Source organism: Agelaius tricolor, unplaced genomic scaffold (assembly GCF_023055355.1).
Source record: "Agelaius tricolor isolate 1412-34295 unplaced genomic scaffold, bAgeTri1.0.p SCAF_9, whole genome shotgun sequence".
Lineage (NCBI taxonomy): Eukaryota > Metazoa > Chordata > Aves > Passeriformes > Icteridae > Agelaius > Agelaius tricolor.
Window position 1 is genome coordinate 2029460 of NW_027269269.1, and position 12213 is coordinate 2041672.

The window sequence follows — 12213 nt, forward strand, 5'->3', positions numbered from 1 at the left end:
ACATTAACATTTAAAAGACTGAAGTGAATTATGACCTGAACATTTTTCTTCTGTAATTGCAGCAACTAGAAAGAGAGATTGAAAAAAAGATAAATTTACAGTTATGATACTTAAGCCAGATGGCAAGGACTCTATTTTCTGTTCCACGACAGACTTTTTTTTAATTATAGAATTATGTTTCAATTTTCTTGTTCTTCTATTTCTTTCAAAAAGATAGGAAGATGCCAGGTCTCTTTCAGCTGCTTCAATAGGAATTATCAATTTCCTATCACATATAACTCAAGTCTAGATATATAAGGACAGTGTGAAAGGAGAAAAGAATAAAAGGAAGCAATACCCCTTCTGGATAAAGTTAAAAGTCTCTATTAGGTAAAAAACCAAAGCACTAACAAGAAGAGAGAAGAAATATATGGAAAATGTCAGCAAAGAAGTAGTCACTTGTGAAGGAGAGAAAAGTGAAATGGACTTCCAGATCAGCAGCCTTCTGACTTGCAAATTCACACCAAACAAAATGAGACCTTGGAAATGATTAAAAATAGAACCCAACAGAATGAAACTATAGACAAAACACTCTTAAAAAGAGTGCCAACTGAAAATGAAACAGTGTACTATACTATATGCTGTCACGTTTCCCAGCACAATAGAAGTGAAAGATGCCAAAAAGAAAAAAAAAATAGAAAGGTGCAGGTGAGGATTAACTTATGGGGAAATACTTAAATGTCCTGATGGTTTCAGTGAGGAAACATCATTAAGTCTCTGTTCTCTGAAATAAAAGGAAGTTGTAAACACAATGGCAAAGAAATGTGACCAAAGTGACTGTGGCATCTGACCGTGTGCTGCACACTGTTCAGAGGCAGACAAGCCTTCTACTGTACTACCCAGAACACGATAAAGAAAACAACTGCTGGCAAATACGGGAAGCAGAGATTCAGTTTCTAAAAGGAATATTAGTTCCTCATCCACAATTCTTCAAGCTTCTGCTTGTGAGTTAATTTGATCTTGGAAACAGTAAACCACAGAATAATTTTAATTTCCATATGTGAGTCAGGAAAACACAAGCATTCTGCACTCAGGCAGGGAAGTCAAATGAATCAGGGAAAAACAAACATAAAAGCAGTTTAGCCAACTTTTCACTGAATTAAGTGAAAGGCACTATAACAACCCCACTAGCTACTGTCTTTTTTGCCTAAAGGGTTGGGCATTCTTTCAACGCTGAGAAGCCCTGAAAAAGAGTGCTAAATGGAAGGGGAGAAAAAAAGCAGCAATAAATGTTCCTCATTCCACTTATAGGTTTAAAGACAGCATTTAGGCAACCACCACATAAATATATTTGAGAATACCTTATGTGTTATGATAAGCTCCTATGATAACAAGAAGCTTCATCAAAGGTTAATGTAAGGAAGTAGAAGTTGTGTTTGATTTAGATTTCAGCAGTAGAAATCAGTATCAGTTACTTACTACTTCTGGTTTGAATTGTTGCTTACTTCTCTGTGAAAAAGAATAGGTGGGCATGGAATGGATACTTGACAAAAATCTTGATTATGCTGGCAAGACAGCATAATAAACTGACAGAAGAGGCTTTTCAGCACCCTAAAGAAAGACCAGAGAACCAGTGTCAGAGCTTTTAAACCAAAGCATTTTCTCAGAAAGTGTTTCAGTGTTTCTGCCTCCTGGGAAGTATGTTTTTAGCTGACACTGATTCTCTGGTCAGTGTCAGAAAGCAACTGCAATTCACCATCTTCAACAAGACTTGGTTGCTGAAATAGGCAGCCTAAAGACTGTCCAACTTAACTGCTATTCCACCTTTGCTTAGGAAAACATCCTAAGGAAAAAAAAATTATATCTCCACAAGACAAAAGCACCCAGAAGGTAGAGCCTCCATGTGGAAACCAGGCCAAGTCCACGGAGCACTTTCCAGTAGGGTATTTTAGCTCAGAAATAACATCAACCAAGCATGACTGTACTGTTTCCAGATCTAGGCTGGCTTTATTCAGTCAACTCAACTCATCCATCTCCTTAGTATTTCCACTTCAAAGGTTAACAATACTGCCAGGAGGAGTTGAGGTCTGTCTGCATCCTTTGGTGCAGTTATGGTTGGGTGCCCACTTTGGTCCATGTGGCTTGTGATTTCTGTTGGCTCGCTCCAGGCCTTCAGAGGTATGCAGACAGTAGAAAACATCAATTAGAAGGACTTAGTTTAAATCTAGGCCTCAATGCCTTTGCAAGTAAATTCCTTAGAAAATACTAGATATTAACCATTCAGCAATGCCTTGGCTAGAAAAGAAGACAGAAATATCTGAGACATGCTAAGAAGGAAGCCTGAGGGAGAACTCAGTTGTCCAAACATTGGTATCTGGTCATTGTACACACCCCAGGGAATCCCTTCTGGATTCTGGCCATTGCTCCTGAGAGGCCTGGGCTCACTGGAGCCATTTTTCTCAGGATGGACAGCTCACATGCCACAGCTTATTACAGGTAGGATTAGACACCTGTGTTTGGCCCTGTGTGGGGGCCAAGGTGGTAGGGTTGCTTAAGGAACACAAAGGAGTATCTGATAAGTCATCTCCTCAGCAGGGCTGAATATTTCATGATGGTTCTTCAAGGAGCACTTTATCTTGGTCAGACAGAGCTGGCAAAAGCTTTTCATATCCTCAGTACATGTAGTCACTGTGGAGAAGTAGAACTGGTTCAGAAATGAGTGTGTTTCTCATTTTCAAAATGTTGCAAAAGTTCATCTGTTGCTTTTTTGAAATAGCTTCAGGATCCTTACCTTAGGTGAGAGACAGAAATGCGAACAGGTACATTTCTTATAAAGCACAAATGAAAACATTCACTTTCAGATCCTCCTATTTGTTTTTAAATAGACTGGATTTTTGCAAGCACCTTGTTTTTTGTTTCTGTTGTACAGCCGTCTTTTGAAAAAGTAGGCAGTTTTGGTGGTGGAAAGACACTTCTAGTTTTATTTTTAGGGTTCATCTCCTGGAACAACCATATGTTTTGTTTTGGTTTATCTTGCAATATTCTTTTCTGCAGAAAGCCCTTATTTCTTTCCTTGACCAGATCTAGATTTCATTTCCTATATTTGCAACTCTCACATTACAAAGTTATCTGTATAAATGTGTGAGACAGCAGAAAATCACCAATAAAACCAACTTGCAACACTTAATATTTTTGTACATAATGCTTAAAATAACTTACGATGGTCTGTGAGTCAACATGTGAGTCAATCCCAACTTCATAAAACCAGGAAGCAGAAAAGGACATTGACATATGTTCTGAGGAAATTCCTCAGAAATTTCTGCTATAAGTTTGGCAATCATACATTGGCAATGGCATAGGGGAAAAAAAATCTAAAAATATGTATTCAGAATCTCAGAATTGTCATGACCCATCAGTGTGAAAATGCCATGAAAAAGCATGGTGTTTTTGCATGTTTGACCGAACTGATTTAAAACTGAGATAGGTGTAGGGAATGTCTATGGAGGTATTTGTGTCCTGTGAGAAGAGTCAATTATAGTAAAAACATAAAGTTGATTCTGTGTCTGACATAAGCATTTATCAAGGAATAAATACTTGTAAATAGCAATTTAGCTTGAAAGAAAAAGTCAGCACGAAATCAGGAAAATGTAATCTCAGCAGGAATTAACTTAGGCTGGCAACTGGAAGAAATTCTCTAAAGTAGGGGAATAAGGTTCTGTAACAGCAAACAATCTAAACAATTAGCATTGTTTTTAAAGAAATGAGAGTTGTATGAGCAACACGAATACCTACATGGCTCCTACCTCTACAAAAAGTTTCTTCTCCCTTTGGAATCCATTGGTCTGTTTGAATTAAAACTGATACAAAGCAATAGGCTTTAAAGGTAATTATATTCCTGAAGTTTTCATGAAAATAAAGGCTAGGTGGAGAGAACCCAAATGAGAAACAATAGAGGGAAAGTCTTTAGTGTGAATTCATGGTCATTTTGTCAGCAGCATGTCCCTGAGCTCACTAGGGCATTTAAGTGCCGTGGGAAAGGCATGGAGCAGAGCCCAGACTTTCTTAAATACAGGAGCCTCACACTACACTGGAAAACAGGTTTCAGTAGTTCCTCTGCTCACATGTGGTGCATTTCTAACACTGCAGCCTGTTACACAGTGAAAGGGTTTGAACAATGTGTTTGTCTGCAGAGGGTCTGATGACTTCACCAAGAGAAAACATTTTCTGTCACAGTCACTCATACTGTGTGAAATTAGACAAATAATTTCATTTTTAAATTAACTTCTTACATATACCCTTCACAAAGCAGTCAAACACAAAGCTGACACCTTCAGCTGGATCATATTTTAAAGTGTTTGAATTAGATATGTTACTAACAGCAGCTTTTTTATTTTTTTGAGTCATACTAATGACTAATGGCTAAGGATCTGTCCCATCTGAACGCAATGATAATTTCAAACACTCTGAAATTTGTAAAGAGTTAATACTGTTCTGAGAAATTCCAAGTAGAGGAGAGATTATGTTTTGGTTGTTTTTCTGTTTCACAGTTATGAAATATTTCTGTGGCGACTTCAACAATAGCTTTCAGGAACAGAAAATACAAAGTATTTATTTTTAGGTGTTCATTTGGTATGTCCTATCCCTTAGGGCTGTGCCTGTTTCCTCTCTAAATAAGCCTCATCCATCTCTCAAAAATGATGGGCATCTTAACTTCATTGCTGGCTGACTCCAGCGGATGACTGGCCATTTCCCTAGGTTCTGGAATCACAGGCACACTTTGTGTTTTGCCATGACGACATCCTACGCATACAGGCATGGGTGAGTGCAAGGAAACGAACCTGTTCCCAACAGAGACCCAAGCAGGCAGCTCACTTTCTTTCCCAGGGCTTGGTGACAGATGTTACCATAGGCATTTTCTGATACTCAGTGAACAGCCACCACCAAAGGGGCAGGAGTGACATACTTTTAACATTACAAATTTACTTCTTTGGTCAAGCCTGAAAACCCCTTGAAAGCAGAAGGTGGCTGGTGTAGTGACGTGCTCATGTGTTCATGGCGATCTCCCTCACTTCTGTGTCAGACGTACTTGCTGTTTCCTCAGCTGTTTCTTGGCTGTGAAATCTCGTAAGCAGAAACTTTTCTCCTTGTGGTCCTTCTCCCAGTGGACTTCTAGCTGCCGACTTGGACTTGTGAGAATAGAGATGTTGAATAACAGCGGTAGCGACAGCAGCAGCAGTAATAAAAGAAAGTTTAGCGCTTTGCCTGTGTCAGACTGCGGGTACTTACGTGATCCCTGTTACACAAATCGTGAGCAACTTTGTAGATTATCAGCGGTATTTAGACAACTACATCCCTCATTCTGATGGGAGTTAGGCACTTCAATGCCTTTAAGGATTTGTGCCTCTGGGGTTTTTTCCAGATAACAGAAGTCTATGGCGGAGTTGGTGGGAGATAAACTTGAATTGCCCACATCTAAGGGCTGGGGGAAGGGCAGGCACTACCACCGGCAGAAGGAGCGCAGCTTTTCCTGCCTGCGGCATTCCTGGCCTTTACAGAAAGCCTGGAAGGAGCACGGAGGGCTGGCATGCGGACTGCCTTAAAATTTACTGTCTCACCTTAGACGGGAGCTAAGGACCGCGGACCAGAGTTGGACAACCCGTGTGTAACAAACCCCAAACCAGTGTCTTTGTGAAGGGGGGCAAAGGAGTGTGTGAATGGAGCTGTAGGGTTGCAAGACCACCAGTGACATTCAGCACCTTTCACAACCAGCTGTACTCAGCCGTGAGCACCTTGCAAGCTACTGGAAACCCGGATGATCTGTTTTACCTTGGGATTTTTGTTCTGTTATGCTTTCACAACGAAGGAGACACAGAAAATGGGTACCATTTAGCCCATTTAGGTTTGGTGGGGTTTTTTTGTTGGGTTGGGGTATTTTTTGTTGTGTTGTTTTGGGGTTTTGTTCTTTCGGGGTTTTTTTGGTTTTGTTTTCTTTTTTGCTTGCTTTTTGGGGTTTTTTTGGTTTTAAATTTTTTTTTAAGGACTCTGCTCTTTGGACATAGGAAATCCCATTCTATTTTTATACAGAAAAGTTTCTAAATAATTCTTGAAGGTTCCTCATATCCTCTTTCCCTAAAATTCCTTTAACTCAGCCCATCTACATGTGTGAAGAGGAACATTATGTTTTCTTTTTGATTGCAAGCAGGTACATTTAAAGAAAATTATTTGCATTTTCTCATAATGAGCTACTGTCAGTCAGTAGTTGGCCAAAGGGATTCCATGCTGCAGGCAGCCAGATGCCAGAAAACACTCAAAGCAAGAGACTGACCCTGCTGCTCTTACTGGACATAGACTTCCCTTGGAAATTGGTTTTGTATCCTATTAAGAAAGGCAGGAACTCGCCTTTAATAAGAGCTAATAAGAAAGTTTATAAGAACTATTTTAAGAATAAGAATTGTTCTTTCAAACCCTCTCTTAAGGAGAGATTAACTCTTTAAGAATTGTTTAACAAGGTATAGCATCAGCAACATTGAATCTATACATATATCCAAAAGAATCTATGTACCCCGTCTTTTGGACTGACATGATCCTTCCAGAGTAGGAAAAAGATGTCTTTATTAGTTACTTTAGGGAAAGCAAGCCACGATATTTTTAAAGCCTGTGACAGGAAAGCATTGGGACAGGAAAGTGTCCCAAACTGCTTTTGGAAACACCGTGGCTCTTCCTCAGATGTTACTTATCTTTTCCTGCTAAGAAACTGCTGGGACCTGCAGCTGGCGTGAGCACCGTGTCCCCTGTGCCCAGGTCGGTGCGGAGCGAGAGCCCGCCCGTCCTTGGAGGGGATGCGGGGTATCCAGCCCCGCCGGAGCCCCGCGGGCTGGCAGCGCCCGGCCCCTCGGGAGCCCGCACCGGGGAGCGCCGGTACCGCCGTGCAGCCGCAGCGCTAACGGGGAAGGTGACCGAGGTTTTGTAATCTACTTTAGACCGAGGGGTTAAGTGAGGGGGAGGAGGAGGAGGAGGAGGAAGACTCTCCTAATCCCTGGTCTCTTTGTTCCAGCTTGCACACATCGGAAGCGGGGCCGAAGCGTGTGATCACTTTGCATGGAAGAGGAAAGACATTTGCAGGCACTTCTGCGCATCCTGGCCTCCTGAGCGGGGCTGGAGGGACGGCGAAGGACGCCCCGGTACCCTGCTCCGCCGCCGCATCGCTCCCAGCTCCCAGCCGCACCCGCTTTTCTCTCCACAACGCTCCCACCCCCACCCACCCCCCCAAGATCAAAAGCTCCTTGCTGTTGCAAAAAGACTATTTTCTCAGGCGCCCTTCCCCACCACGGCTTTGTGAAAAGGACAATAGACTCCTGTGTCAGTGTTGTTGGCACCAGCCTTGCATAATACAGGAAGCAGCATTTCCTTTCGGGGGTGGAAAATTAACTTGGACCGCGCGTTTCTCTTTTTATTGCTGACCGTACACACCCCGGGAAATTCGGCTCGCAGGCTCTCGGGAAGGGAAGCGGCAGCAGCCTCTTCTCCGCATCCTCCCCGGCGCAGGGGGAGACCCGAGCGCGGCCCGCCCCGCCCCGGAGCCCCCGCTCCGCCCGCCGCGGCCGGGAGTGCCCGGGCGGTGCCGCCGCCCGCGCCCGCCGCCCCGAGCAGCGCCCCGAGATCCCGCTGCCCCTGCGGATGCCTTGGGCTGAGGGGTACGGCGGTGCACAGCTTCTCTGGCTCTGCGAGTGAGAACGCAGCTCGCCTATCTCCTTAAGGGGAAAAAAACCCACTCACCAGCCAACCAACCAACCAACCAACCAACCAAAAGACAAGCCACCAAGGAAAAAGGGTCTGTTTTCAGTTGTGAGAGTTAAAAAACCCAAACTGAGAGGTCTGCCCTTTGACAGCTCACGGCACCTGTAAAGTCCGATTCCACAAAACAGGTTTTAACCCGTTTCTTCTAAGGATGTTGGCCTTTGCACAATGGCTGTCCCAGGAAAGCCACACACTTGTTAATAGAGCGTTTGAATGTCTTTCTATTCCAGTTCTCCCCACGAGAGATAATAGGGTTAAAAAAATACGTGGCCCGGTATTGACATAGATCTTCGGGGCAAATCTGACTTCAAAAACACTGTGTGTGTAAAATAAATTACACATTACAAAATTGTTCCTCAAATGATGTTATGGTCTTCACTGCCTTGTGGTGTTCAGGCAAAGGTGACTGCAGTCCAGTTCTGGCTTCTCCATCTTCCCTCTGGCCACTAATGAGACTGAGGAAAAGTCAGTGCAAACTCTGATGATCTCAAGAGTACTCCCATCACCAGAATCTTCTGGTCTGCTCTATTTGTCTTCCCCCCTTTTTGCCAATAACAACCTAAACCTCAGCTTCAGGGGATGACTTGCTATCTGTGCAAGGTAAAGGCACACATGAACCATACCAGCAGGTCCTTGTGCTTGTGAGGTTAGTTTGTGCACAGATCATTCTCCCTCCTAGATCTGTAAAGGATTCTGTGTGCTGCCCATAGTGACAAGAGAGCATTTCCAGGTGAGATTTCTAAGAACCAGTTGGGCAGCTCTGAGGCTTGTTGAGTCAGTGGGCAACCCTTTTCTGCATCCCCCATTCATGCTGATCTGCCAGTAAAGGTTTTCCTGCACTGAAGGAAGCAAAGATACTAATTTCATAGCATGGAAATGACACTATTGCATCACTGAGGTAAAGACTGACCACATCAACATGAATATCTCATGGAACTAGAAGTGAAGCAATCTTTTAACTATTCCTGTCAGCTAGTTTAATTTTTTAAACTTTTATGCTTTACCTTTTTTTCTTATTTTCAATGAAGTGTTCTGTGGAAAAGAGCTATCTTAAAACCCTTGTCTTGAAAATCTCATTTATGACTAGAGAATGAAATAAAAGACAATTTTAGTGCATTTTGGAGGAAGCTTTTACTCCCACTGGACCAGTGGAGCTCTCCTTAATCTTCCTCTGTACAATGTCATCCTCACTACTTGCAGATGGAGCTGCAGATATCTCTGACATGGTTTTTGACAAATATTACAGCTAGAGACAGCTGTATGAGGTTCCAGGCAAGCACTGTATTGGGTCTTCTTTCTTTCCACCTGTCCAGTAGATTTGCATGCTACTGATTTAGCCCAGTTTTGCCCTGGACCCAGAGCTCCAAACTTGTGTCCTGAGCCCTGTCTCCTGAAGCTCCTTTCCCTGTGGTTGTGTAAGTGAACCAGCAGGAGCACGGAGTACACTGGTCCTGCTATTTGGGGCACATGTGGTGTAACCATATGCATGGTGTTGCAGGACCCTGACAGTGCTGTACATAGCCCACATTTCCCAGAACAGCTCCCAAGACACTCCTGTGAACACCATTTCTGTGGCCAGATAACTGTTTGCTTTTGTTCACATTTTGTGTCTGCTTCATTCCAAAACAATCAGGGCATAAGCATTTGGGCACATCCCTGAGTCACCAGCTCCTCTGGAGCAGCAGCTGCGTGGGCTCCTAGCATGGAGGCCTGGTTTATGTTATGGGGAGGGAAACACTAAACCCCTGGGGCTTAGTGCTTGGGGTGGTAAGAGGAAAAGAGCTCTTCATTGTTAAGTTTGGTTTTCTTTTCGTGGCCAAATATTTTCTTGGGTAGTTTTCCCTTTTTGACGTGTTTTGGTTTGGTTCTGCGGTTCTTTTGCTGACCTTCTGGTTGTCTTTCCCACTGAAAGGCAGTAACCTTGGCCCAATGCCACAGGGAGGATATGCTGCCTATCCTTTCATGTGGTCTTGACTCTTTCTGAATGCTTATCCTGGTACATTCATGCACTTATTGCTCCAGGAAAGGCATATACATATCCTCTTGGATAAAGAGAAGAAGAAATGGTTGGGAGCTAAATTTCAGATGCCTGGGATATTAAGCCAAGAGCACTATGTCACCACCACACTAACCCTGTTATGCTGAAAGTGGGTCATTCCCATATTGATGCAGGTGTGAGTGCATGTGAGTGGGGTTCAGCATACAGTGGAAATGCTTACTAGCATCCTTCTGTTATACTTTTGTTTTTCAGGGTCAAAAAAAATCTTGTTCCACTCTTTTTTTTCCTATTCAGTAAAATATTGCCTGATGCACACAAAAAACCAGTTGTGTAGTATTTTGTAAGAAAATGTGCATTGTAGCAGGTTTTGCTTTTAGTAAGGTGTTGAGATCACTGGCTTTCTGCTGTATGGTCCTGACCAGGAGAGGAGATGTGGGCAGAGCCAAAATCATGTTGGATATGCAAGAGATCAATGAGAGCCAACTGATTCTCAAGATAGCCAAGGGCAGTAAAACAGGCAGGTAAGAGCAGTTGTTAAACCAGCAAGGAGCCAGAATGTGAGATGGCAGGTTTGGGTCAGGATTGGGTCCAGAGGCAGTGATCAGGGTCAGACCATGTCTGGTAATTGCTTAAGTAAGGCCACAGTTGTGGTACAAGGCTGGGCAGAGATGGGTCTGTGTGAGCTGTGGTGCGGCATGAGCAGGGATCAGCGCTATGGCTTCATTTTCAAAGCAGCTCCCTTGGAACAGGAGGGGCAAACTCTTTCCTCTGGCTTTCTCCACATCACCTACTGCCAGTGAAGGCAGTGACCTTGTACTGGACCAGCTGAGGTCCAGCCACTGCAAATCCTGGAAGAGGGATACTCTCCAGGCCCAAGTATTCCAAACTTCCCAATAAAATACCACATAACCTAATTAATTGCTCATGCCAGTTAACTAACTATAATGAAAAATGAGCAGCATCAAATTACGTGCTCCCATTGCCTCTACTTTCTTGTTATCGTGAGAGAGCTGCCTGCTTTGCCTGCCCTCAGAAATGAACCTTAGTGTGATGCAGGTGAACACTGACTGGGTACAAAGTCAAGAGTCTATACAACACTAGGTAAAGCTCAGCCTTACTGAGGGAATGCACCACCAGCTGTAGTTTGTGCTTCTGCACACATTTACTTATGCATGTACCCAGGGAGCAGGTAAAAGTTATGTCCCAGCAAACACTGTACAGAGTGTAGTACAAAGAAGAGGTCTCAGCTTCTACTTCTCACAGTCCTTGAGAAAAGTAAGAATAATGATGATGGTAAATGGGATTTCCTTGATAGAGTGCTTCTTGAACTCTGTTCCTGCCAGAGGATGTCAAAATAATGGTGATGGGAAACATGTCATTGAAAAGAGAGTCAGAGGAAGGTCTTGGGTAGACCAGTCCTTCTTACCTCCCCTCTTGCTCCAGGTTACAGTCTCCCCAGTAGCTAGATCCATACTCTTCTAGTCCTCAGAGGTCACTGTGTCTCCCATTGTATGGATGTGCTTCCTGTAAGCTGTACCAGTAAAATGATCCAGGTTATATGTGATTCTCCATAGAAAGTAAACAGGTTACATCCTGGACTGTTTCACCAAACTGTTTTAAATTGAGCCCCAGAAACAGCTCTGCCAGTGGAACTCATAAGAGACTATGGAGATGGCGTAGGGTAGACAGGGAGCATTGGAACCTTTGACACTGCTTCTGCAAAAATTTTAATGTTTTCAGCTGATCAACTGAAATATTGCTTTGATTAAATTTTCAGTCCTGGAAGCATCCAGTCAAATTAAGTTGGCAGATGCAGATTCTGCAGAAGATCTGCAGAGGGAGATCCAGTCTGCTCTGCTTTGGTATTTTTCCTTCTGTCCCAACAGCAAGGGCTTGGGACCGTCTCAGAGACATTCTAGTCTGTTTCTGTGAGGTGTCTACCTCTGCTGTGAGTACAACACACACCATGAGGTCCCTCAGCTGTAACTCTGACCAATGCAGTCTTCTTCTGTGGGCAGGCACCTGATGTTGCAGGCACTGGTGGTGACACTTTGTATAATGCTCTGGACATTGGAACCAGTACTACAAGGAATTATTCTGAGTATCGGTGCAAATAAGGAATTGTTGCCATGGCTAGAAAGAGTCAGGTCATGTGGGGAGGATATCAACTTCTGGTGTGAATGAGATTTTTCTAGGCTCTTTATGTTTGCCAAGTCCACAGAAACTGTCCAAACAATTCTTCCCAGAAGACTTGGCTAAAGCCTTAACCAAGGGTGTTCAAAGTGTCCTGTTTCCATTGGGGAGTAGAAACCACAATGTCAGAATATGTCCCAGTGACTTGACTAAGTCATATCCATAGGGGAGTGGCCACTCCATCTAACTCCTGAAGTCAGACATGCAAGAGACAGACAGCAAAGTGGCAATGGCCTGGCTGAGTA